We start from the raw sequence: 26,761 nt of genomic DNA on the forward strand, positions 1-26,761 counted from the left end.
ATTAGATATCTGAACGACACTGTGATCTTAGCCGAAAATATTGAAGATCTTTAGAGACTGGTGACCAGAAAAGCAGAGTATGGAAAAGAGAAATTTATGAAATTTATGAGAATATCGAAAACTTAAAGAAATAACGAGAATCTTCTAATAAACGCAACCAACGTCGAACAAGTGGACAAATATGCATATCTGGGAACAATGAATAACTCCACAAATGATTACATTCAGGAGATCAAAATCAAAATAGAAAAGGCTAGAGCAAATTTCAACAAAATTAGAAGAGTGCTATGTACAAGGGATTTAAAATTGGAACTAAGAGTTAGGTTGGCGAGGTACTAAATTTTTCGACTTTGTTTTATGGAATGAAATCTTGGAGCTTGAATGCGACGTCTATGAAAAAACTGAAATCAATCATTTATAAAAAGAAACGTAAATTGCTTCAACAATCAGCTTACCATAACATTACTTCAGATTCCCCATCTTACTTCTCATTACCATTTCACTGTCCAACACTCTCCGAATCAATCAAAAACACTATCCTGAAGTCTGTTGAAAATATTAAGATTTCCTTTAAAGTTAACAATAAATTGAGTATCATTATGCAATAGTAAGGACTCTATTGACTTCAGCAAACGCAGTGGAGTTTATAAACTTCAATGTTCTGACTGTGATGCCACTTATATTGGTAGAACTTGTAGATCTCTAGTAACCAGGGCCATGGAACAATCTAAGTTAGAGAACACTTCTTCTTTTTCCCATCATCTCAAATATCACAATCACACAATCAAGGTACCAGATGATATTTCTCTTCTTCATAACATCCCAGGTAGAGATTATCTCAAACTTGACCTTTTTGAGGATTTGGAAATAGTCAAGGAAAAGAAAAACAGTCCCAATTGTGTTAATCGTCACACCAGCATCAACAGAGACTTTGTTCCACTTCATCGACAATTATTTTCCTGATCTAACTTTCTTTCTGTTAACTACACAACCAGGTTTACTTACTTCTACATTTATTTCTAATTTCCCATAGCTTAATATCACCTTATATAATCCGCCATACTTAACTCTATTCTTGTCACCATTAATACACTAACATACCCTTTTCCAATATCCCATTTCCCATCCTCTCCAATAACTACCATCTGACTAATCACACAGGTTTTCTTATAAATACTCACGTTACATCTATCAATCTCCTTATCACAATCAGTTTCAGTATCCCCAGCTTACATCTTTACATTCATCCCCTATTCCCATTCTTTCTTTTTCCTCGATTCATTTTCCATAAATTTCAAACCAACTTTTATCTATACCTACTTCATACAAGGAAACAATTAAGTAATAACATTCTTTTTTATCGCCTTTAAAATGATTTAATAATTTCAACTACCTAACTTAAATTTTGCCTTACCCTGGTATACCAAATTTATTTTACATCACAGTCACTCATTGTTTTTACATTCTACCACCTTTTTAGAATACCAAAAATTGCTATTGATCTTACTACACACAAAACACAATTCTTCACTAAAAACTGCCTATTCACAAACTTAAGCACAATGACTTTTGCTCCTACTACATCATTCCACTTGACATTGATGGGTACTAACTGATTTTTCATACCATCTTTATATCAGTTAGCCCAAGACTCCAGAACAGATCAGAGGTAATGTAAGTCGATAAAACCTCACCAGCTACAGGGAGTCATGTAAGATGCCCCCCTTTTCAGTTTTTAATAATCAACAAGTTAAGTCTATTGCATTTACCTTGATAAATACCATGTGGATTATATTTTAATACGGATGTCCTTCCAAAGTTTTTTATGTGGCCATACAATGTTTTTAACAACTTTTAATGTAAGTAGTAAAAAACCAACGTGTTATTTCTATATATTTAAATTTTAACTTACTTGTTTTTTAATATTGGTATTTTTACGCTCTCTTTTAGTAAACTGATGATGGAATGATGTAATTCCGAAAATATCTTCTTTAAAATAAAAAATTTAAGCTTGTAATAAGCACTTTTTTTATACCTTAATACACACGAACACCACGTGCTTTGAAATCATTCGAGCTGTGGGGGTATAGAAGAATTCTGAAAATATCGTGGACAGAACACGTTACAAACAAAGAGGTTCTGAGAAGGATAAATAAAGAAATAGAAATTTAAAATACAATTAAAACATGAAAATTGGAATATCTCGAACATATTACACGTGGAGAGAAACACACTTTGCTCCAACTGATTATGCAGGGAAAGATCTAAGGAAAGAGAAGCATAGGGAGGCGTAGAATGTCATAGATGCGCAACCTGAATGTCATGAGAGTGGTACGGATGTACATCAAATGAACTTTTCGGAGCAGCCGTCTCAAAAGTCCGAATAGCTATGATGATTGCCGACCTCCGTCGCGGAGATGACACTTGAAGAAGAAGAACATACACGGCGGAGACAAGACCTGACACATCTAAAACAAGATGACTACTAGAAACAACAGAGATGAAAATACTCCGACGAATATCAGGGAAAAGTCTGTTGGATAGGGAGAGAAGCGAAAACATAAGAAAAACATGCAATATAGATAAATGGATGGGTGACAAAAACATATTAGTAGAATGGCAGAGGATAGGATAGTACGAATAGCACGAGATAAGTCACCAAATGGACGAAGAAGTATTGGCAGACCAAGAAAAAAATGGTGCGACAATTTAAACAATTTAGGAGGCTAATATTGAAGAAGTAACAGGCTTTACAGCCTACATACAATAAGGAAGAAGAATAATATATTGCCAAAATTATTTATAACATATATATTTGAGAATTTCGAGAGAAGACACAATTTTCGGGTTTGAGATTAAGACAAGACTGTATTTCAAGATTTTTTCGAGACAAACGTATTTAATATATTATATTTAATATATTAGTGTGCGTAACTTTTTCCACGCATGTATAATATACTATTTATTAATATTATTTCGTAAGATACTATTTCGTACACGTTAACAATTAGCATTTTTACTAAATAGGACGTAGGACGTAGTTTTAGTTGCCCTTCAAAAATTCTAAACATAAACCATAAAAAATTCAGTTACGTACCTTATTCTTCAGTTTCCTTTCATACCCTTTCAACTAAATTTAAAAGCTCGCTTTATCACGACCGCGCAAAAAGTCCGTATAATGCACAAAACGAGCTGAGACTAAAGTTTTCAAACATGTGTCCCAGATTACTAATACTGCGGCACCTATGAAGGTAAACTTAAACGACATATATCATCTGGGGTCGTTTCACGTTTCACCTTGAAACCGAAACGGTGCCAGATTTCCCGTGTTGCCGCGGAAAACTTACCCCAGGCAACGATTTTAACATAAATTCCGAAAAAGGTTGGGTCGGTGCAGTATGCTCTTCATATTGCGTAGCTTTTCTTTTTAATGCGATTTATCTACAGTTTTTATATTAGATATATTTTTTTACAAGAGAAATATGTCATCTAATATAACAGCAAAATATGCATTTATGTTAATAAATGGGACTCCCATAATTGTTTTTAGTCCTAATGTTAATAGGAATATGAAAAATAACGATTTTTTAAGGTGTTAATGCTAATAAGGGATAAAAGTAGAAACAAAGTGTGAGGTAAGCTTAAACCGATTAGACAAAAGAATAAACGGAATATCTACAAATGAGCTAATGTTAGAAGCACATAGCGAATAAGAAACAATAGCGAATTGAAAAACCAATACAAGCAAATATTTAAATTAGATTGGGATATGAACTAAAATAATTCATTATATTTTAATTTCATAAAATATAGAAAAATCATCCTAAATACTTTGTTTGAACGACAACTAAATATTGGTAATAACGGTAACAAAGGTAAAAAATTGGTAATAAAGACAAAAATGCTATTGAACCTCCAAAAATGATACGAACAAGCTTTTGTGTGATAATCCAAATTCGACAACAGCTAAATATAACTGGGGGTTTTCAACAGTATCGAACAGTGCCTTAAAATCTACTTAGATATAATGGCAGTTTATGCCATACTCCGTCCTTTTTTCTAATATTTTTCTGATGGAATATATTATGTGATTAACAGGTTGATTGCCGATCATTCCGATCGGAGTGCATCGGCCAGCTTCGATGACGCCAGCCACTCCGATCGGAGTGAATGTTATCTCTTGACAGTACAGGCGTCCGAGATAAGACTTTGTTTTTACACGTGCATTTGTTGCTCTAGCAGTTTCGTTTGTGGTTCGGTGATAATTTGGGGTTAAAAATGAACAGTAAAGCTGGACCTTTTGGGGTTAATAATAAAAGACTTAATAATATTTACAAAAGTAACATTAACAAAAAACAAAAGTTAGACGAAGAAGAATTATTATGGTATTTGAAAAATGACGACAGTAGTGACTAATTTAATTCGAATATAGATAACCTTGAATCCAATTCAAGCTCCAAGACTGCCGAGGAAAATAGCAATATTTCTAATTATATTACTAATCAAAAAGTACCAAGTTCTAATCTTAAACAATGGAGTAACACGGGTAATCTAAAGCAACTTGTGTTTAAGGAAACTCAAAATTTACTATTGCCAGTACCAGGAGATTGTACACCACTTGATTTTTTTCAAATGATCTTTGACGACCCATTCCTGCAAGCTGTGGTAGATAATACAAATTCTTATGCAGTTGAGGTATTTATTACGTCCAGAAACATCTGCCAAATCTCGAATTACAGCTTGGAAACAGTTTACTGTGGACAAATGAAAAATATTTTTGGGTCTGTTGCTCCACACGGGAACAATTTATTTGAATCGTCTAAACGACTACTGGAAAACTGAATTTTTATTTGACATACCAGTTTTTAGAAAATATATGACACGAAATAGATTCCTTCTAATATTGAGGTGTTTGCAGTTTACGACTCCAGAAACACTTGCAACTGATCGTCTTGGAAAGATAAGATCTGTAGTAGATTTTTTTAATAAAAATATGAAAGAGATTTATTACCGTGGAAGAGAGCTACCATTGGATGAAGCTATGGTGCTGTGGAGGGACCGTCTACAATTCAAGCAGTATATTCAAAACAAGCGCCATTAGTATGGAATTAAATTATACATGCTTACAGAACCAAATGGTCTAATTTTGAAATTTCGAATTCACGAGGAATCTTCAGATGTATATAGTGGAAAAGGGACACACGGAAAAAATAGTGTTACATTTACTTGAAGAGAAAGTTGGTAAGGGACATGCCGTATATCTAGATAATTTTTATAATAGTGTTGAGTTGGCGTCTAACTTATTCCAGAAAAATACAGACTGTACTGGAACTCTAATAGATAGAAAAGACAATCCAAAAGAGGTTATGACAGCAAGTTGGAGTACATTAACTATAAGTTGTTCACTGGGACACAAATTTTAGACTCGGCTTCTTAGAAAACTGGAACACATGTGGGTACCTTTCAAAGTTGTTGGAAACGCCGCAAATCTCTTAGATACAAATCTCTTAGGTAAGAGACTACATAAAACAAAAACAGTGATTACTATTATTAGAACTGACACATTACATTGAGTATAAATCACTTTTTTTAACAAATTTGCCGGTTCTTGACGCCGACACTCACAGTGTCTTGACTGGTCAAAGATTCTTCCAAACCTTATTTTAAATTCACATAAAACTTAACACTGCGACTACAGTACACATAATCCCATAATAGAAGACAAAAAAACACAAAACATTACAAATTTGAAGAAAAATTTGGACTACACTAAAACCACTGCCGCTGACAGCGGCCTCAACGAGAGTGATGTAATTCTCTTCCCCGCAGAACCTTCTCAGCGATCTAAGTAGATGTTTATTTCAGGCGCAATATTAAGCGGCTTAACGATCAAAGAAAATACAAAGGAAATATGCATATGTGATATATAAACAAAATCTAAAATGTATTTATTATTAACTCGTCGACGCAAAAAGGATTAAAAGAATATTTCGGTATTTTAATACGTACGATAAGAACCAGAAATACATTGAAAATACTCTTCAGTGTTTTAACATATATGAGGTGATTTCAATATACAGTGATGAGTGTCTTACCACCCGGCTTTTTAACGTAAGAGATAGAAAACACAGTTACTTTGTGAAATAAAAAGAGATGAAACTCGTAGAGGTGAGAAATAATCGGAAAAACCTATAATTTATATTAATTACATTACCACTATCGATAGTCTCACACCTTTAGACGTTAGATTCGAGCTAAATCACCTCGGTCATAATTATTATGAGTAACGTCGAATGTGTGACGTATTTCCATTTTTTAATTTCGCATAAAGTAAAAACTGATTGACCACAATAAAGAAAAAATGTGAATAAAATAATTTAATTAATAGTGATTATTTAATCTAAAGTTTTAAATTATTAACCAAGAATAATTTCTACTATGATTTGAAGAGTTTCATACACTCTTGTCACAGAATAATTATAAATCCTTCGTGGATTAGTGGTAAGAATTCGACATTGCGAAACAGACATCGCAGACGATTAGAGTTCAAAACCCACATGTGGTTTTCTTTTTAATAATTTGAAATTATGCAAAGATCGTTTTCTTTGAATCACTAAACAAAACTAAACAAAAAACTAAAGTTAAAACAAAAAATCTTATTAACAAAACAGTATCGTCGTACTTTCGAAAATAAAGTAAAAACTTTTAAAGAATGTTTAAATAAGTAAAAATTCTACAAAAATAAAAAATATCCGTGGTCACTAATCAATCGATTAGGAAAAGTCGCACCGAGATATTCACTGACGATGCGAGACATATGTGCAGGACAACCATCGTGTTGAAACCAAATGGAATCGAAAGATATTGGTAAATTACAAAGGGCTGGAAAAATTTTATTTTGCAGAAGTTCCAAGTATTTCTGCCCAGTCAACATACGTCTATAAAAAATGGACCAATGACATGATTCCCTATTATGCCTCCCCAAAAATTTACTTTTCGAAGACGCTGGGTACGAGCGACATAAATCTGACGAGGATTTCCTCGAGATCAATACCTAGCATTGATTGAATTGTGACGGCCATGCAATGAAAACGTACATTCATCGGTGAACAAAAAAATGTTCATCTTGATGTGACAGTTTCCATGTGAATTTCCATTGCAGTTTGACAAAATTCTAAACATCTATAATGATCCCCAGGGAATTGTTCATTGGATTTAAGAAGTTTATAGGGACGGTATCGATGTTTTTACAAAATTTTACCTACTCTAAATCTTGGAATTCCACATTGTTCTCTGAGACGAGGTGTTGATTGGGTAGGATTTTGCTCAATACTTGCACAAATCAAAGTGTCCCTTAGTTCCAAATCTGGATTTACCTACCTTCGTCTGCGAACTCCTCTTGGATCGAACACGGATCCATAAGTAAAAAAATTACGTATAATAGACTGAATTGTTGATCGTGCTGGAGCCGGCCTATTTGGAAACATATTTACAAATTGTTGTCTAATCAGGTTGTCTGATAATCCATTCACATGCCAGACAACAATTTGCACTTTTTCCTCGACTGTTAAAATCCTTTTCACGAATTGTTTTTTCAATAAAAAGTTTCTGTTTACCGTAAAAAACACTTCTCGATGTGTTATTATTTGATAACTTGAAGGCTTGATGATTTGGTTGAAACCAAAGCAGGTAGCTGTTCGCGCGCATCCATTCCAATGTCGTCAATTGTTTTGAAAATCATTACCTGTACAGAGGAATTGATATTAACACTGAGAATTTAGTGATGGATTTGACATTAAACAGTCTTCAATCGATTATTTTCCATTCACAACTGAAGACTCTAAAACTGGAATTGAATTTGAAATATTTTGTATTTTTATTTTATAAAATTGGAATAAGAATAAATTGTAAATAATGAGTTTTTCGAAAACTTGTTACCTAATATGTATTATATTTTGTATTATTTTTGATTGAGTAAAACAAAAAATTTTACCCTTGGTGTGAATTGAACCCCAGTCTTCTTATCAATAGACAACTTCTCTAACAATTACGCCAACTCCACATACACCAATTGTTTTCGGACTGAACATACCTATTTAGTTTAGTCAAATATTTCAGTTGAGTTATTTTTATTATTAAATAAACTTAAAGATTTATAATTTAAAATTGCTACTAATTAATGTATTTTACTATAATATATCTTAATATATTTAATCATTTATTCTAACATCAGAAATTATTAAAATAAAATATTTTCGAGGTCATCCGTATAATTATGACTGAAGTCAAATAGACACGTGTAATAACTAGCCTTATCTCGTACTATCTCACAACTTAATCTGTCTTCTATCCTTTCCGCTATTTTCCGGGTGGTAAGACACTCATCACTGTATACCAAAGAATCTTGGATATAACGATACGCGGTCATATTACCACATCTGGCTTTTACTTCAGGAGAGAAAAATCGTTTCATTTTCACTCATATGTCATTGAAAAAATATAGATTATATTAAAAAAAAGACAGGTATATAAGATAATTAAAAAATACACTGTTTTACATATTTTTATGAAGGGTAATCTTTAAAAATTTATATTTAGAACAAAGTCCATTTTAAATGAAAGCTCAATTTTAATTTTTATTTCGTAGCAGAAGGCCCTTTAAATTACTTGTTGCCCTTAACAACAGAGCTAAACGGGTTTAAGAATAATCCTTTTCCATGACGTGATCCAGAAAAAAAAGGGGGAACGGAGTAACAAACTCCTGTATTAATGAATTCCGAAAAAAAGGCAAGATTGAAGCTTTCACTCAACGTATGTTGAAAGGTCTTTTTTGAAACACGAGGGAAATTATAATCCAATAACATTAACTTTCTTTTCAGCAAAATCTGAGGCCGTTGAATTTTTGCCGGATTTTCATTTACATTTAATAAATTACGGGTTATGGATTTTTTTCAAGGTCTCGCGTAATATAAATATAAGGCATATTTAAAAAGGCTTATGATGTAAAAGGTAAAGTGATTTAAAAATACTCTGCAAAAGTTTGTTGTGGAAATAAACCAGGAACTGTCATCTCAAATATTGTTTTAAGGCTAGTTTATAAGTTTAACCCTTAAATGCATTGTGTTGCTGATCGGCAACATAGGTAAACTATTAAATGAAATGTTTATTATGATTCGAACTTGAAGTAACTGCATGGCGTTGCATGTAGTCTACATAGTGTACATGTATAAAATAGTTTGGCACTTTTTGCACATATGGCATAAGCATGTCTTCTTCTTCTTCTTCTTAGTCGTTAACCTGATGCAGGTATCGTGATATCGTAAAACTATTAGCTAAATCTCCCAATGTTCCTCCACGTTTTTCTATCTTCTGCTATTCTAGCACATTCTGACAATGGAGCGCCAATGGTAGCAACAATATGGTCCGTGTATCGTGTGGGAGATCTACCTCTATTTCTTTTGCCCTCTACTTTTCCCTGGATGGTAAGTTTTTCAAGACCATTTCTTCAAAGCACATGTCCAAAATAGCTTAATATTTGTTCTGATATTTGTGTTCTTAGTCTTTTCTTTATGTTTATGTTTAGGTCCAGTATGGATTCATTTGTTCTTCGGGCCACCCATGGTATTCTCAGCATTCCTCTCCAGCAGTATATCTCAAATACATCTATGTTCTTTTTGTCTTTCTCAGTAAGGGTCCAGCATTCCGATGCATAAGTAAAAATTGGAAAAACTAGGATTCTTACTAGTCTCATTTTTGTATCGGTAGTTATTTCATAGCTCTTCCAAATTTTTGTTAATTTTGCCATAGCGCTTTTTGCGCTTGCTGACCGCCGCTTTATTTCTTCAGTACAGCCTCCTTTGTTGGTTATTAATGAGCCCAGATACACAAATTTATCTACAACAGCGATATTGTTTATCATGACCAGATGATTTTGATTGTTGTTAGCTCTGTCAATTATCATGATTCTCGTTTTATCTCTGTTTATTTTAAGGCCCATCGTTAGGCTTACGTCTTCTATCCGTTGTAGCAGGTAAATCAATTCAGCTTCAGAACTAGCGAGGATAGTAGTATCATCTACATATCTCAAGTTGCAAATCTTCTTCCCGCCAATGGTGATGCCACCGTTCCAGTCCTCAGTAGCTTTCCACATTATCCATTCACCATAGATGTTAAATAGAATTGGGCTTAGTATGCAGCCTTGTCTCACGCCCTTTGTGACCCTGAAACTATCGATTAGTTCCCCATTTATTCTAACTCTGGCATAATTGTTATTGTACAGGCTTTTAATTAGCAGTATCAGATGATTGGGGACTCCCATTTCAGACAAAACCTGCCACATTTTACTCCAGTTGACCAAATCGAAAGCTTTACTATAATCTATGAAGCACAAATATGTTGTGATGTTGAATTCTCTGGATTTTTCTACAATCTGCCGTACGTTTAAAATTTGTTCTCTAGTACCACGTCCGGGGACGAAACCTGCTTGTTCCTCCGCAGTGTTAGGTAGTAAAAAGGGCTTTATCCTCTCGAGAATTATGTGTAAGAGTATCTTACTGCAATGCGCAATTAGAGCAATTGTGCGATAGTTGCTACATAAATCTTTCGCTTCCTTTTTATGTATGGGAATATATAGTGATTGTGTCCAGTCCTCAGGCCATTTACCTGTCTCCCACACTCTTTGACCAATTTGATGTATTATATCCACTCCAACGTCATCTAGGGCCCAAATCATTTCAATAGGTATGTTATCTGGACCGGCAGCTTTCTGAATTTTTTGCCTCATATTTGCTGCTTTAACTTCACTTTTGAGTACGTCAGGTTCCATCACAAAACTGGCATCTTCTTGTTGTGATGGGGCGTCCTCCATCATCAGTCGTCCACAGTATTCTTTTCATCTGTGTAAAATATCTTTTTTAGAAGTGAGTAGAGTTCCGTTATCATCTTTGATAGCAAGGTAGTTTGGTGTAAAGGAACGTGTTATCTGCTTTATTTTTTTAAACATGTCTCTGGTCTTAATTTTGGTTTTATGCCCTTCTATTTCCATGCAGATTTTGTTCAAGTGTGTGTTCTTGTCCTTTTTGCAGAGTCGTTTTATTTGACCGTTCAGCGCTTTATAGGCCTCTTTATCACTTTCACTGTTCAGTCCTGTGGCTTTTAAGCACTTCCTCTCCTGTATTTTAGTCCACGTGGAGTCTGTTATCCATTGTTTCCTTCTTTCTTCTCTATCGCTCTTAATGTTTTTCGCAACATTATAGAATATGGATTTTATTTTTTGTCCATATGCTATTTGAGGACTCTTCTGGATTTAATGATTGTTTGAGGTCACATAGCTTCTGCATTGCGGCTTTTTTGTACGGATCGTTATGTCTTAGATGCCATTTAGTTGTTGTATTTCCTGTTTTTGGACTGTTTCTTAACTTCATGCGGAATTCAGCTGATAAAAATTGGTGGTCGCTATTACAATCTTTTCCTGGATAAGTCTTAACATCCTTAACAGCGCTCCTCCAACGGGTTTTTACCAGTATAAAATCTATCTGATTTCTGTATCTATTTCCTGGTGATATCCAAGTGTATAGTCGTCTTGGGTGATGTTGAAAGTCTGTATTAGTAACAAACAGGTTGTTGTCTATACATAAGCATGTACTTCGACTCAATAAATTGTTTGACAGATAAACTGTAACGTCGTGTATTATTTGATGAAGTTTCTATGAGTAACTCATGAAAAACAAATGAAAAATACAAATGAAAAGGTTTCTAAAGGCGCAAATAAAAAAGAATCTAAAATAAATAAAAAGAAGACTACTATAGAGTACATCTCTTGGAAGAAGAAAGGACTTTGTTTCAATGATGATCAATTACACTTTCATAGAAACACACCTCTGAATCAACCAGTGATGGAATTAGAAACGCCGTACCAATTTTTTTACGTACTTACATACGGACGAGTTGCTGTTGCGCATTACCAAGGAAGCATATTTGTATGCCGTACAAACCAAATCAAAAAGAAACAAAGTGTTTACTTCTGATGACATTAGACAGTTTATTGGTATAATTATATAGTATGATATATAGAGTGATAAGCTTTCATTTGAACCAGTAAAAAACTATACTAATCTCTAAATAGATTCAAGAAAATCAGGCGATACATACAACTTAATGATAACAACACCCTCATAAGTTTTTCTGAACCTGGACTTGACAGACTTTACAAGATAAGGCCACTAGTTAACACTTTTTTCTGTGTAACACTTGAACAACATCTAAGCATTGATGAGCAAATGTGTTCAACCAAAATTGGTCATTATATGAAACAATACTTACCAGAAAACCGCATAACTAGGAATTCAAATTGTTTGTGCTGGCAGGAATTTCCAGATATTCGTTTAATAATTTTAAAATTTGCACAGGGTAAGAAAATTTTTAAGTATTATTAGAATGAAAAGAGAATAAGAACACGATTTTGCAGTATCCGGTAACGTAGTTGTTCGCCTGACTCGCGATATTCCAGAGCATCAAAATTTCTGTCTTTATCATGATAATTATTATACAGGTGTACCACTGCTTGTACATAATGCCAAAATGGGAATATTAAGATAAAAGCTCAAAGGCAACGGATACCATATTGCAAATTATCAACAGATACAGATATAAACAATTGCTTCCATGGTGAAAGTCATGAATATACTGCAACGATTGACGGCGTAGATATCTCATCTACAATATAGGAAGATAATAAAAATGTCGTCTTGCTTTCTGCTTTTGCAGGTATATCTCCTATATATAAAATTAAACGCATTAATAAGACTGTATTATCGTATACGTACTTAAAAAATCTATCGAAGTAGACTGCCCTTTTGTAAATAAAGAATATAACCGCCATATGGAAGGGGTTGATCTGATAAACAGCCGTATTAGAAGATACAAAATTTCTGTAAAAAGTAGGAAATGGTACTTCCGACTATATTATTACTTACTTGATTTAACAGTTGCCAATTCCTGGATACTCTTTAAAATAGAGACGGTTGCTAAGAACCCACAGGCAGAAATTTTAACGCAAGCAGCTTTTCGCACAGAACTTGCAGAGTGTATGTGCACGAGGAGTACAAACACAGAAAAAGAGGGAGACCAAGTACATTGGAAGCTGACATCCGAGACAAGAAATAGAGAGGACCAGCTCAGTATATTATATCATATACTTAATATGGACACTGGCCGACTATAGAAGATAACAAACAACTGTGTAAATATCCCAATAATTGTAAGGGGTTTACACATACAAAATGTCACAAATGTGGTGTGGTACTGTGTTTCAATAAAAATAATTGTTTTTATAATGTTCATGTAAATTAACAATTATTATTATATATCCTAACTTGACCTTGTATGCACAATGCAGTAGTAGTGCCCAAATGCAAGAACAAGACGAGACTTAGACAGTCTTGGTCTTGGTCTTGCGTCAATATACCTGGTCTTGGTCTTGGTCTTGGTATTGCACTCCCGGTCTTGGTCTTGGTCTTGGCCTTGCAGCAAGAGTCTTGCAAGTCTTGCAGTTACCCATTAGCCTATTGCTATTTATTAAACGTTACTTTAAATCTTAGAACAACGTAACAGAGCAAGTACATTTTATGCTTGAACTAACATAGCCATAATAAAGACCAACCCAATTAATAAATGTCTAAATAACTGACACCGGGTAGGGTTTGAAGCGACTTTCTAAGCGGTCCGTGCCTATGCTCTAACTAACTCAGCTATCCACCATATCCCACAGAAGTCAATCTGTTTCTTAATAAACGTTTGCATTTAATAAGCGTACATGTGCTAAAACATGGTTATAACACAAAAAAAAAACAAGTTAATGACATAAACTTGACTGCATTTTAAAAAACATTATCTGCCTAGAAAAAGATTGATGGACCCCCCACCATATATGAAATAGTAATCTTAAAAAAGATTGGCATCTGGCAAAAAGTCCACATGCAGGTTTCAAGGACATAGGTTATTTAGGTGATAAGATAAAGCTCTACTTTTGTATAAAAAACTAACTTAAAACTATAAAGAATAGGTAAAAAAGCAATGGTAATCAAAAGAAGTTATTTTACTAGAAGGTAGAAGATATCTACTTAATAAATACATTAATTTACCAAATAAAGTAGTAGGTACATAATATATGTAATTAGTAATAAGGTAATAAGTATATTTTTATACATGTCCACTTTTTACAGCGGTTATTAAAAAGCTTGTGGTATCTCCACCGAATTTTGGTTTTTCAGGAAAAAATATTTGTAATTCCTTTTTGTGAAAAGATATTAGATGCTTTCTTAAACCTGACGTGTTTCTGTTTTTCATTTTCATTTCAACCTTTCTATGTAGGCACAATTCACACAAAGCAATTTGGGATGCATACATTATTTCGAAAAACTCATCAAATTTGCTTTTATGTCTTTCAGATCTATAATTCCAACGCTCACTACTCCGACTAGAACTATTTGAATCTTTGTCTCTTATGTCAAATTGTAAACTTGTCACTCCGAAAACAACAAGGATTAGATGAAAAACAATTAATATTACATTAGACTCAGAGAAAAGCTCAATTGGGAATGAAGTTTAGTGATGTCGATAAAGTAACTACTACTATAATAGTTACTTTATGTCCATTACTATCTCATACCCTAAAACAAACCAAGAATTATATATCGTTACTTCGTTATTCTAAATATTTCGGTATTTTGTTTACACGGTAGGCGACATTATCTGTTATTAATTTGTCTCATTACTTTTGAATATTAGCCGCGCTCTGTCAGCAAATTTTGTTTAACCAAATGATCTCATCGCACATCCAGCAGAAACAATGTTAGGACGATAAGATTTGTTTATTTAGATTACTCCTAACTAAATTATAATGGGAAAAAAATTGAATTATTAAGTGGTTGTCCGTCTTTCTATATTTTTTATTAGCTAAGGTGACATATTTTTAAAAAATTTCAATACGATATTACTGTCGCCGTCGCAATTCAAGAAGATTATTTTATGATTAGAGGGCAGCTATTTTAAAAATCTGGACAATTAATTTCAGAGCGAAGAAGTCGTCGGTTGGTAAACAATGTACAAAATATTTTATTTTACATTGTAATTATGACCTTTGAGCACTTGTCAAATGTGTTTTTTTAATGAATATTTTGATTCGGTGTGTATGTTTATGGTATTGTTCGTAATACGCATAAGTCCACTTTTTCAAATTTTTATTTTATATTTTTGTACGTCTCATAGAGTCTTTAAGCATATACCCGAACTACTATACTCGCAAAACGACACTCAGTCCTATCTGCAAGACGCAAGAGTCTCGCAGGCTTAGTCTTGTGTTTTGCTTAAATCTTGCACGGTCAGTCTTGGTCTTGTTCTTGCTAAAATTAGGCGGTCTTGGTCTTGGTCTTGGTCTTGCGAAAACCCAAGAACAAGACCAAGACTGCAAGACCAAGACCGATTTTGGGCAACACTACAATGCAGCATTTTGGCAGCAAACCTGTTCTCAAAAACAAATTAATGTTTAAAATTAAACTTAATTTTTTTTTATTATTTTTTCATCATTTCTAAGCTTCCGCTAAAAGCCTTTTTTGAGATTTGACTTCAATAAAAAAAATCATGCAATTAAGAGTTAAGTTCATAAACATCATCAGTTTATCTACAATTTGTTAAATGAATATACATCCATGGCAAAAGAATAAAAATAAAAGTTCAAAAAAGATGGAAGTGAAGTAAAAGTTCAACTCAGCTCAACTTAATCAACGAACTATATAAAATTTAAAAATGTTCATTTTCTTTCAGAAGAAAACAAACCTAAGTCAGTTTTTATAAATGTAAGTTAAAAACAAAATACAAAAACTTTAAAATACAGAAGTATTAAAAATTAGTACAAAAAACAGACAACATAGAAACAAACAGAGTTCAAAAAATACTGATACTGTTTATTGATTTTTGATCAAAAAAAGAGAAATTTTTTGTATGTTACCAGGTCACTGCCAAGCGAACACTTTAAAAGTTCTAACAATAAAGAACGCTGGAAACAGTTTCCTGAAATCAATTAACAGTATCAGCATTTTTGGAGTTGTGTTGGAGCTCCATGTTAGAAAAGTATTGTTTTCTTATACTCATTTTTTATACTTCTGTTCTTTGCACACATTTTAACTTTAATTTATAAAAACTGACTTAGTTCTGTTTTCTTTTTAAAAAACTATACATAACTAAACTAAACACTTCCATCTTTTATGAGCTACATATTCCTTAAGGTAAATTTTTATGCTATTTTTCTCTATGGAGGTGTGCTCATTTAACTAATTTTAAATGAACTTCTTTTTTATTCTCCACCTTTTGACAGATCACCCTCCACTACCACACTAAATTAACGGAGATTAAAGTACGAGGATGGAGAAGACAGACACTTGACAAAGAAGGACGGAAGAATATTTTCACGAAAAGCTATAGCACCAACTGATGATGATAATGCTAATGAATACAGTAGTCTAGATCAGATAGACTAAATTAATATGTAGGCTATACACAAAAGATCATACATGTCTTAGTGTCATGTCAAGGTTTAGAAAGCCAATCGACTTCCTTAAAATCTACAATCCACAATAAATGGTATTAAATAAAATTGGTCAATAGCCAATTTACTCGATCAAAATTTCAGCTGTTCGACTATTGAGAATGTTGAAAACTGTTAAGGTTTATTATCTTTACTACCTTATATGACAAATATTCTTACTATTACTGACAAGGTTTCTTAATGCTTTTTAACCTTAAGGTATAAGCGCTATCCGCTCTTTTTATTTTAGTCTTCGCTATTCAGCTATATTGTGCTTGCTTCTGTTTGTTAGTTTGTACAATAGCCTCTTTTATCTTGTGTTGACGTTCATAATAAGTTTCTTATAAGTAATAACAGTAATACAGAGGTTTTGCAGAGAAAGCAGGAAGCGAAAATGTACTAGTGGTAGTCACATTTTAATTGTAGATGCTAGAAAGAACGGTCAGTAAAGTGGGCACGTGGTGAAGGACTGCGACATATCGGTACCTCGGAGGTAAAGGACACTATGTCCATTTTCTTAGTTTTTCAGGAGAGCAGTTTTAAAATTTTTTAAATTTGTAATCAAATGTTTTTTATATTTCAAATAATAGTAAATATACTCAAATGATTTTTATATTTAACCAATATTAATATATTATTATTGTGGTGTGTATAATCATCTTTCATTCCATGAAGTGTTATATACCTGAGGTTTACCGTTCAATATTTAAATTTTTTTTAAAAATGTATAGTTGGACATAGTGTTGTTTACCTCCAACAACTTTTTTAAATAATGTGGCATTGCATGTTAAGGTCTTTACGAAATAAACAATACAAACACATTAAACAGCCTATACTATTATTTTATTAGAGGTAAATATTATAATGTTATAATAATTAAGTAAAATTATAGATGACAAGTTTTAAAATTGTTAAAGATGCTCCATATTATCTTAATCTTCTTGTGGGTAATCGTTTGTGGCTACATCGCTATGTGTTAAATTTTGATAAAACGCATGACAAACTGACGGAACAAAAGGCAGTAGTGCAATTAAGTTATTGTACTTTTGTTTTGTGATTGGTAATACATATATATTTTGATTATTGAAATCGGTCTTATAAAAGAACTTTCCAATGTGTTCTTGTTGGACTTATGTGTGAACACATGTTGACAGTAGAACAGGGTCTTTATTAACATTTTTTTTTCGACTTATAAAAGGAGGATTGGATGACAATTTCTTATCGAACAGCGTTTTGAAGTTTTTGAAATCTGCAAGTTTCATATTGTGTGTATTTACCTGATGTTTGCCTAACTAGTTATCGCCAGTCCCATGGTGTTAAAATGGCCAAATTGAAGAATTTCTTTCTTTTTCTTTTGATTAAAGCATGAACAGTGTCTGTTTCCATATGTGTGTGCCCTTTCAGTAAAAACTTTTGAATGATCGTCTTTATTTGCAGTATCCAAAAATAGCATATTATAATACTTATATTTTTATTTTGTCCATAGCAGTTATCGGTCCAAAGAGTGATGTCCTCTACTTGACTTCCTGGAATTGTATTGTCAGCCCATTTCAAAATTGACGAGGCAATTTTATTTGCACCTCGGGCCCCTTTCGATTCGTCCCACATTATACATTGTACAGAAGAATCACTGGCATTATGTAATGTAAAATTTAATGTCCAAAGCTTCCTTTTGTAGAAACTAATACAATTGTTTGTTAGTGGTAAAGGCAAACATTTTTGCAAATCACCAGATAGTACTTTGTATTTTGGTGACTCTTTAGCTATTATAAAGTTCAATTGTTTTAAGTTATACCGAGTTTTAGATTCAATTAGGTGAGCTAATTGAAATAGGTGAGTTTTTCATGATCGGCCTGTACACTGGTTAGTTCATTTGCAGTAAGATTATTTTTTAATTGAACGGTGAATGTACTGCATGTATCGCAAATGTCTCGGGCGGTTTAAACGACAACTTGAAGTCTTTATTAAAAATATCTGCGTACAACCACTTTTTTGCTCTGAGCTTTGGATCTACATGTCTTTCATTGCATTCATCATTGTAGAGTTGATACATCTTTTCTATTGTAAGTTCTGTGCCCAGATAATCTCTCTTACTCCTTTCTCTGGAATAATGACTCTCGTATTTTGGGAATGATTTAATATGTTGATGTATACTATTTATGGTTTCGGTAGGAGTTTTATTGGTTGGCGTGTGTCTACCTCTTTGATCAGCTTTTTTTAAACCTCCTGGCTCAATTTTTTTCAACATATTTACTACTACTAAATTAGATATACAAAGTGTGTTTAAAAACATAACCTTGCACACCTTCAATAGCTGATTGTTCACTGTAAAATTGTAGTGTAGTGTATTATTTTTAGATTTGGTAGAATTTAGATCTTTTTTTCTTGATGGAAGAGTAGGTTGGGTGTCGATACATGAGAAGATAAATTGCTTTTTAAGATCTGAAACGTTTCAGTCCAGTATGAGTTACAAATTTTTTGTCTTTTGAATTTTGGCAATCTTTCAGAGCATTTCATGCGACACATGCAAGGAGGCTTTAACATTTTTGCAGGCATGTCTTTGCCTCTTTAACTGAGATACTCTTTCCCACCAGCTATTTTTCGTTTGCGAACATTACAGGCCCAATTTTGTTCATTTACTACACGTTTTTTACCTTTTTGTTTGCACTTAGCTATTTTGTACCTTTCTTTTAACACTTTTCTCTTCTTCTAAAATAACTTCATTATGTTCATTGAAATTGCCTGCTTCACTGCTTAGGGATAAGTCGTCCTGAACAAGATTTTTTTTATTGCTCCACTAATCGTAGGAGTAATAATAACTTTACCTTTCTTTTCGCTAGTTTACTTATACGTCTCATATCATTGTCGTCCGATTCTGAGCTTTCACCACTTAGAGGCTCATAGATTTTATCAATATCCGAATTTTCATCTCCAAACAAATTATCATTTTTGTCCACTTCTTTCTTATAGGTAACGAATATATTATATCAAAGCAGCTAAAAAAAGGACTTGAATCGTGTTTTATTATAATTTATGAAAATATTTTAATTCAAAAATAATGTTAAAAAATAAAAAATTTAGACATGACTTTAAATTATTATGTTTAATTACACATCGAGAGCTGTCATTCGTTTCTCGTAAAGTGTAGCACAAAACTGTATTGAGTTGTGGCATACTAGAATAAATAAAACACACTGAAAAAATTTAATTTGAAATTAATACAAAATGAATAACTTTTACAGTGAACAAGTGTGGAATTTAAATATATGTATTATAATTCGAAACTGATGAAATAATAGTATTTTGTCATATCTCAATTATTAAAAAATTCTTCAAACATTTTGGACATTAACTCAACCGTCTCTCTGGTTATTAAATTTATTAGATACCGTTTTTTGTTGTTAATAATAAAAATAATATTTATCTAAACACATTTTTAAACGTTATTTTTTTTATTTAGATTTAGTGCAATTCCGTTATCTGTGATGGCAACAATGAATTGTTTCACGAACCATTGTCTCCATCTGAACCAGAGATATGTAAGAGAGGCTCTCTTATATATCTCTGGTCTGAACACTGGTTTACATTAGGAAAAAAAAAGTGTACCATTTTTATATGACGGGAAGTGTACAAGGGTACCTAGCACTATGTCCGGATGGTAAATGACGGTGCACACATATAGTAGAGGTAAACAACACCAAGTTCACATGGTGTTGTTTACCTCTGACTGGAAGTGGACTTGGTGTTTATTAAAAAGTCGATAACTTGCCGTAAAATTGTCTCTGGGCATAGTATGGTTTACCTATGTGTAGAGCCGGAAAAGTTATATTTAAAAGTGCAATAATCTAAATTTCGATAAAAATGGACATAGTGTCCTTTACCTCCGGGGTACACATATGTGTTTCAACAAACCATGCTCCATGGATGAACTATTTAAGTGTGTATAAGTTTCACACTCTTTTTGGCCTTACAGGATTATAAGTTTTAATATGTTATAAAAAAATAATATGTTTGTGAGATTTCAGTTATACCAATAAAATATTGTAGCTTTTATTATTTCGCAAAGGTTGTTTTAACGCCGGGCGCCTAGTTAAGAAAAACTTTTATACGAGTAAACTTTTACCCGACTTACTCCCTCAAGTAGATCATTAAATTTTTATTTCAAATTTAATATTAGCGGTACCGTTTGCTTAAATCTAATTTTATTTAAACTACAAAATATTCGCTGTTTTCCCAAAGAAAAATTTTAAGTGCTTTTATTTAACATGGAAGGAAGTAGAAAAATTCACGTTATTAAATCTCCAAAAAAGCTGTAAACTACAAAGTTGTTATCTAAAATTAGTTAACTAGTATTTAAAAGTTGTTTGTAAGTTTAAAATTCAGAAATGTTTTTAAAATTATGGAGAGAACATTTTAATAAAAAGTTTTAAAAATGTATTGAGAACATAATATATATATATATATATATATATATATATATATATATATATATATATATATATATATATATATATATATATATATATATATATATATATATATATATATATCTTTAAGGTATATGACCGTTTAATTTAATATAAAAAAATGTGCACTCGTAAGCGAATGGGATGTTTTCGGTCAATTTGGAGATAAAAAAGACAAGAGTTGTGCTATTTTATCTTTATTGAAGACGTTTCGCCTATTGTTCAATAAGCATCATCAGTTCATCTAAAAGAGTGTTATTAGCGATACATCTAATATGAAAAAACAATTAAGTAAATGATCTTACCTTTAAAAGATCTGTAGCATTACAATGTTGTTATTGCAAAGAAACATCAAAAAATTAATATAATAAATATAACAGCAAAAAATATAGAAACACAGAACGCTGGAAGATTCTCAATTTAACTAATTTGTTTTAAATTTCACTTTTGAAAACATTGATTGATTAAATCTATCAAAAAATATAATTGTCAATTTCTGACAGTCGAGCTTTCAAATACTTCATTTTCATGATATGATCATAACAGTCAAGAACCCTAGCCGTGCCGTTGTTTATATAACAATTCAAAATTGACAATTTAATTTTATTGATAGATTTAATCAATCAATGTTTTCAAAAAAGAAAATTTAAAACAAATTAGTTAAATTGGGAATCTTCCAGCGTTCTGTGTTTCTATATTTTTTGCTGTTATATTTATTATATTAATTTTTTGATGTTTCTTTGCAATAACAACATTGTAATGCTACAGATCTTTTAAAGGTAAGATCATTTACTTAATTGTTTTTTCATATTAGATGTATCGCTAATAACACTCTTTTAGATGAACTGATGATGCTTATTGAACAATAGGCGAAACGTCTTCAATAAAGATAAAGTAGCACAACTCTTGTCTTTTTTATCTCCAAATTGACCGAAAACATCCCATTCACTTACGAGTGCACATTTTTATATATATATATATATATATATATATATATATATAAATATATATATATATATATATATATATATATATATAAAATTGGAAAGTGGAGATTTAAAACAAAAAACAAAATAAATAAATGTTTGTATATTATCTGTGTATCAAAGATTAACTCTTTTAGTCCCAGAGCTGCTTAGAAGTACCAGTAACCGGAACCATCCTTATATCCCAGATATTGATATCATAGAAATAATACTTTATTAACACGTTCGCACCTAACCTATTGATACTAGACGTTCCTCAGAAACGGATATGGGTTTTTAGGTAAAAAACAGTAATATTGGATTAAAACTCGGACACATGGATTAGTATATAGATATTAAAACATTTTTTTTGGTTTACTTAGCCTGTCAATATACTGATAGTCAGGATATAGATGTACGTTTTTAACTATATACTAAATACCAGTATACTAGCAGGCTAATCTAGACAAAATAAACAACAATAATCGCTGTATAATTGGGAAAAAAATTTCTCTTATCAATTTTATCATTTTTTTTTATTACAAAAGAAACATAGTTATCATTCTAAACTTAAAACTATAAGAAATAAATTTATTGTTTGACTTGTGTATGGAACAATTTGTAGCAAGGAACGATGCATAGTCCTGGTGAGTCGGGGCAGCTGGGACAATAATAACGGGACCTTTTTCGGGCATTTTGCTTAGTGCAATATCGGCACCGTAACATACCACTTTTATTTTTTTCCGTGACAGGAACTTGTTCTGGGTAATGCATATTGTTTGCAGTTGTTTGTACCTGAATAGCCTTGTTATTGTCGATAATATCCATTACTATGCTCTCACGAAATTGCAAAAAAGAAGTTTTCTTATTCGATGCTCTCTTGTAGATGTAAAAGCTGTTCCAAATGCATATGTCTAATAGATGGAAAAACAATTTTCTATACCACCGAAGTGTTTTTCTTGGTACCGAGTAATATGACAACATCTGGTCTGCTTGATCTATCCCAGACATGTGCTTATTGTAGTCAAGCACACAATCGGGTTTAATTTTCGTAGCACCTCGTTTACAAACAACCTCAGTCATAACGTGCTTATGCTTTGTGCTGATCATTCTGACATCACGCTTATCTTTCCATTTAGTAACCAATACGGGCCCTTTACGTTTCCATACAGCATCTCCTTTCTTTAGCTTCTTTTTTAACATGTCCTTGGGGTTTCCAGTTCTGTCTTCTCGTAGAGTTCCAACAACGTGTGTCTTTTCCTTGAATAGGGCTTCCGCCAATCCTACGCTGTTGTAGAAATTATCCATGTATAAAACATGACCTTTTCCGAAATAATCCTTCGTCAACTCTTTGACAATATCCGCCGTTTTCAAGGTACCTCTTCCGGTATATACAATAATATTTAATATATATCCATCGTGTGTAGTGTGTTCGTATAGTTTAATCCCATACTTGTGACGTTTACTGGCTATGTATTGTCGAAAGATGAGATGACCACGCCACAAGATCATGGCCTCATCAATAGAGAGCTCTCTATTAGGGTATAGACAATTTTGTATATTTTTTTGAACTGCGTCCAAAATAGTCCGAATCTTGTAAAGACGGTCCTCAGTATTAACATCAGTATGGTCTACGAATCGTAGCATTTTTAAAATCCCTAGAAATCTATAGCGGGCCATAGTTTTTCCAAAAACAGGGTGGTAGTAAATACTTTCCCTGCTCCAGTGTTTGGCAAGGGAAGGAAATTTTACGATGCCTCCCAAAACACACAAACCTAGGAATTTTTTGATTTCCTCATTAGAAACTTCTTTCCATACACTTCTTTTTCGTTGAAGTGTTGTAGATGTGGATACAGTGGGTCGTCTATTAGTTTCACATACAATTGTGTTGATTATATCGTTGTCGAAAAGCACATTAAAATAATCTATGGGTTTTGCATTGTCCGGAAGATTTACATTGATAGACGGTATTCCAGTAAAATCAAATTCTGTTACATCTTCTTCTACTTCGCCCCAACCATAATGTTCATCTGAAATGTATTTTGTAGATTTTTTCTGTATCATAGTGGTATTTGTTTTCTTATTATGGCAAATATGTGGTTCATCTGTTAGATCAAAATGTTGTTCATCCCCAGATTCACTTTGATCGGACTCTGTATCTTCAGAACTATTTACACTAGTTTCGCTAAGATAAGTTTTATCAACTACAGAATCATCGTCAGAAAAATCGTCTTCGGACTCATTAAGATTTTCTGGGAGACTATCGAAACATTCTGCCTCTATTTTATTTGCTTCAATCTGTAATTTTTGTTCTGTTAACGGGCGATTGCTAGCATACTTTGAAAGTCTAGGTTTTTTCATACCACTTGGGCTAAAACAAAAAGAAAACAATTAATAATGCACAAACTATTGAACCACTCTGTACAGAACTTTATTTTTCATCTAAATTTTATAATACTTTTAAGAACAATTAAAACATTTCAATATTATTTATTCGTCCAAAAAACATTCAAGTGTTTATAATGGGGCAATAAAAAAAATCTTGTAACTAAATAAAGTAAACAAAATTTAAGAATGCTAAATTTAACTTAAGAGTGAGAGGACCCTGGAATATTTGTATTATCCATATTTCATCAATAAAATTCACCAATATCACCATATAACCTTAAAATTATCTATATATATAATTTCGGTTTACAACGTTCTTCGACGTCTTCCGATTTCCAATCTCCATCTCATTCTATCGTTCCATAGATCGTCTTCCAGTTCTCTTTCTCTGATTTCTTTATCAACTCCTTCTCTCCAACTTCTTCTAGGCCTTTCTGGTCTTCGCCTACCTCTTGGTTGCCATTCAAGAATTTGTCTTGGTATTCTATTCTCCGGCATTCTCCTTACGTGTCCGTACCATCTGAGTTGTGTCGTTTTGATGTCATCAACAATATTATGTGTAACTTCCATGATTTCTCGGACTCTCTCGTTTGTTATTCTGTCGCGTCTGGAGATTCCCGCCGAGCGGCGCCAGAAGTCCATTTCTGTTGCTCTAAGCATTTTCTCTGATCTGTCTTTTAGGGGCCACACTTCGCATCCATATGTTGTGATACTTTTTATTATGGTGTTGTATATTCTTCTTTTGTTGTCTTTGGAGATGTTTTTATCCCACAGTACGCTGTTTAGTAAGGCTATGCCTTTCCTTCCCTGTGTATTTCGTTCCTTAATGGCTGCATCTAATTTTCCGTCTTGAGTGATTTTTACTCCTAGGTATTTGTAGTTATCACATATTTTGATCTCTTGATTTTCCTCTACGAGAAGGTTATGTTGATCTCCTCCGATACTCATGTACTTAGTTTTTTCCATATTCACTTCCAAACCCCACTCTGTAAACTCTTCTAATAGTTTTCGCATCATGTAACTAAGGTCTTCAGAGTCCTGTGCGATGATGACCTGGTCATCTGCAAAGCACAGAGTGTACAAAGTTAAGTCTATTAGTGTACCTAGTGACCTTAAAATTATCACGTGCTCTAAATGTGTCAATAAAATTGTTTAGGAACGAACTACCAGTATACTGGCAAAGATTACAATATTAGAGACTACATACATATACGGCGTCTACATCTCGTTCCTTTACTCCTGGTCTGTGTGAATATATAAAGCATTGAAATTAGTAGAGCTGTGAGCCAGTAAAGTGGTAGTCAGTATATTACGGAAAACTCGAACTACCAGTATAGTGGTAGTCAGGTGCGAACGTGTTAATCAATAGAAGATCCTATATAAAATTTTTTAATAAATTTTAAACAATTTAATTTTCGTAATTGATGTTGTGTTTTTAGTAAAACAATATGGTACCGAAAAGTACCGCTGGTATAAATTCAGAGTGAAAAAAAAAACTATTAAGGCATATTAGAGTAACTATATATATATATATATATATATATATATATATATATATATATATATATATATATATATATATATATATATATATATATATATATATATATATATATATATATGTATATATATATATATATATATATATATATATATATATATATATATATATATATAATAATAATATTAACCCGATAATTCGAACGTATATATATATATATATATATATATATATATATATATATATATATATATATATATATGTATATAATATATGTTCGGAAAGATTTCCGCGGTTAGTACAATTAAACCTAGAGCTAAGATTAATACTATTATAAAAATAATTAATATTAAACTCATTTTAATGTGTCGCATATTTTGTTTATGACATTATTTTATCACCAAATTAAAAGCATTTGTCAGATATTTGTGTTAAAGAGTATCGAGAAAAAGGGTTTTTATTCGCTCATTTATCTGGTCTATAGAAGTCAAAGACTATCCTGTTAAAAAATCTAGAAATGACACAAGGAAATTTAGATAATATTTTTGGTCTTTAAGATTCAAAGACAGCGTGGCGTTTGAAAAAGAAGAAAAACAAAAACTAAAAATCTTAGTAAAAACTGTAAAAGAAGAGAAAATACACTTTTGTAAATAATCTGCGTTTTTGAAACTATCTACTCACCGAATAAAAGTCTTGAAAGTATATCCCTTATATTCAATCAGTACAAATCTGCTTACCTGAAACAAAAATAAATATATTTTAACATTATAAACCTTATTGTATATAGAATAAAACTAAAATTGTAACTTCAACAAAATTTATTATAATTTATTACCATTACAGCAATATGTATAGATAG

This window comes from Diabrotica undecimpunctata, chromosome 4, assembly GCF_040954645.1.
Source record: "Diabrotica undecimpunctata isolate CICGRU chromosome 4, icDiaUnde3, whole genome shotgun sequence".
NCBI classification, from domain to species: domain Eukaryota; kingdom Metazoa; phylum Arthropoda; class Insecta; order Coleoptera; family Chrysomelidae; genus Diabrotica; species Diabrotica undecimpunctata.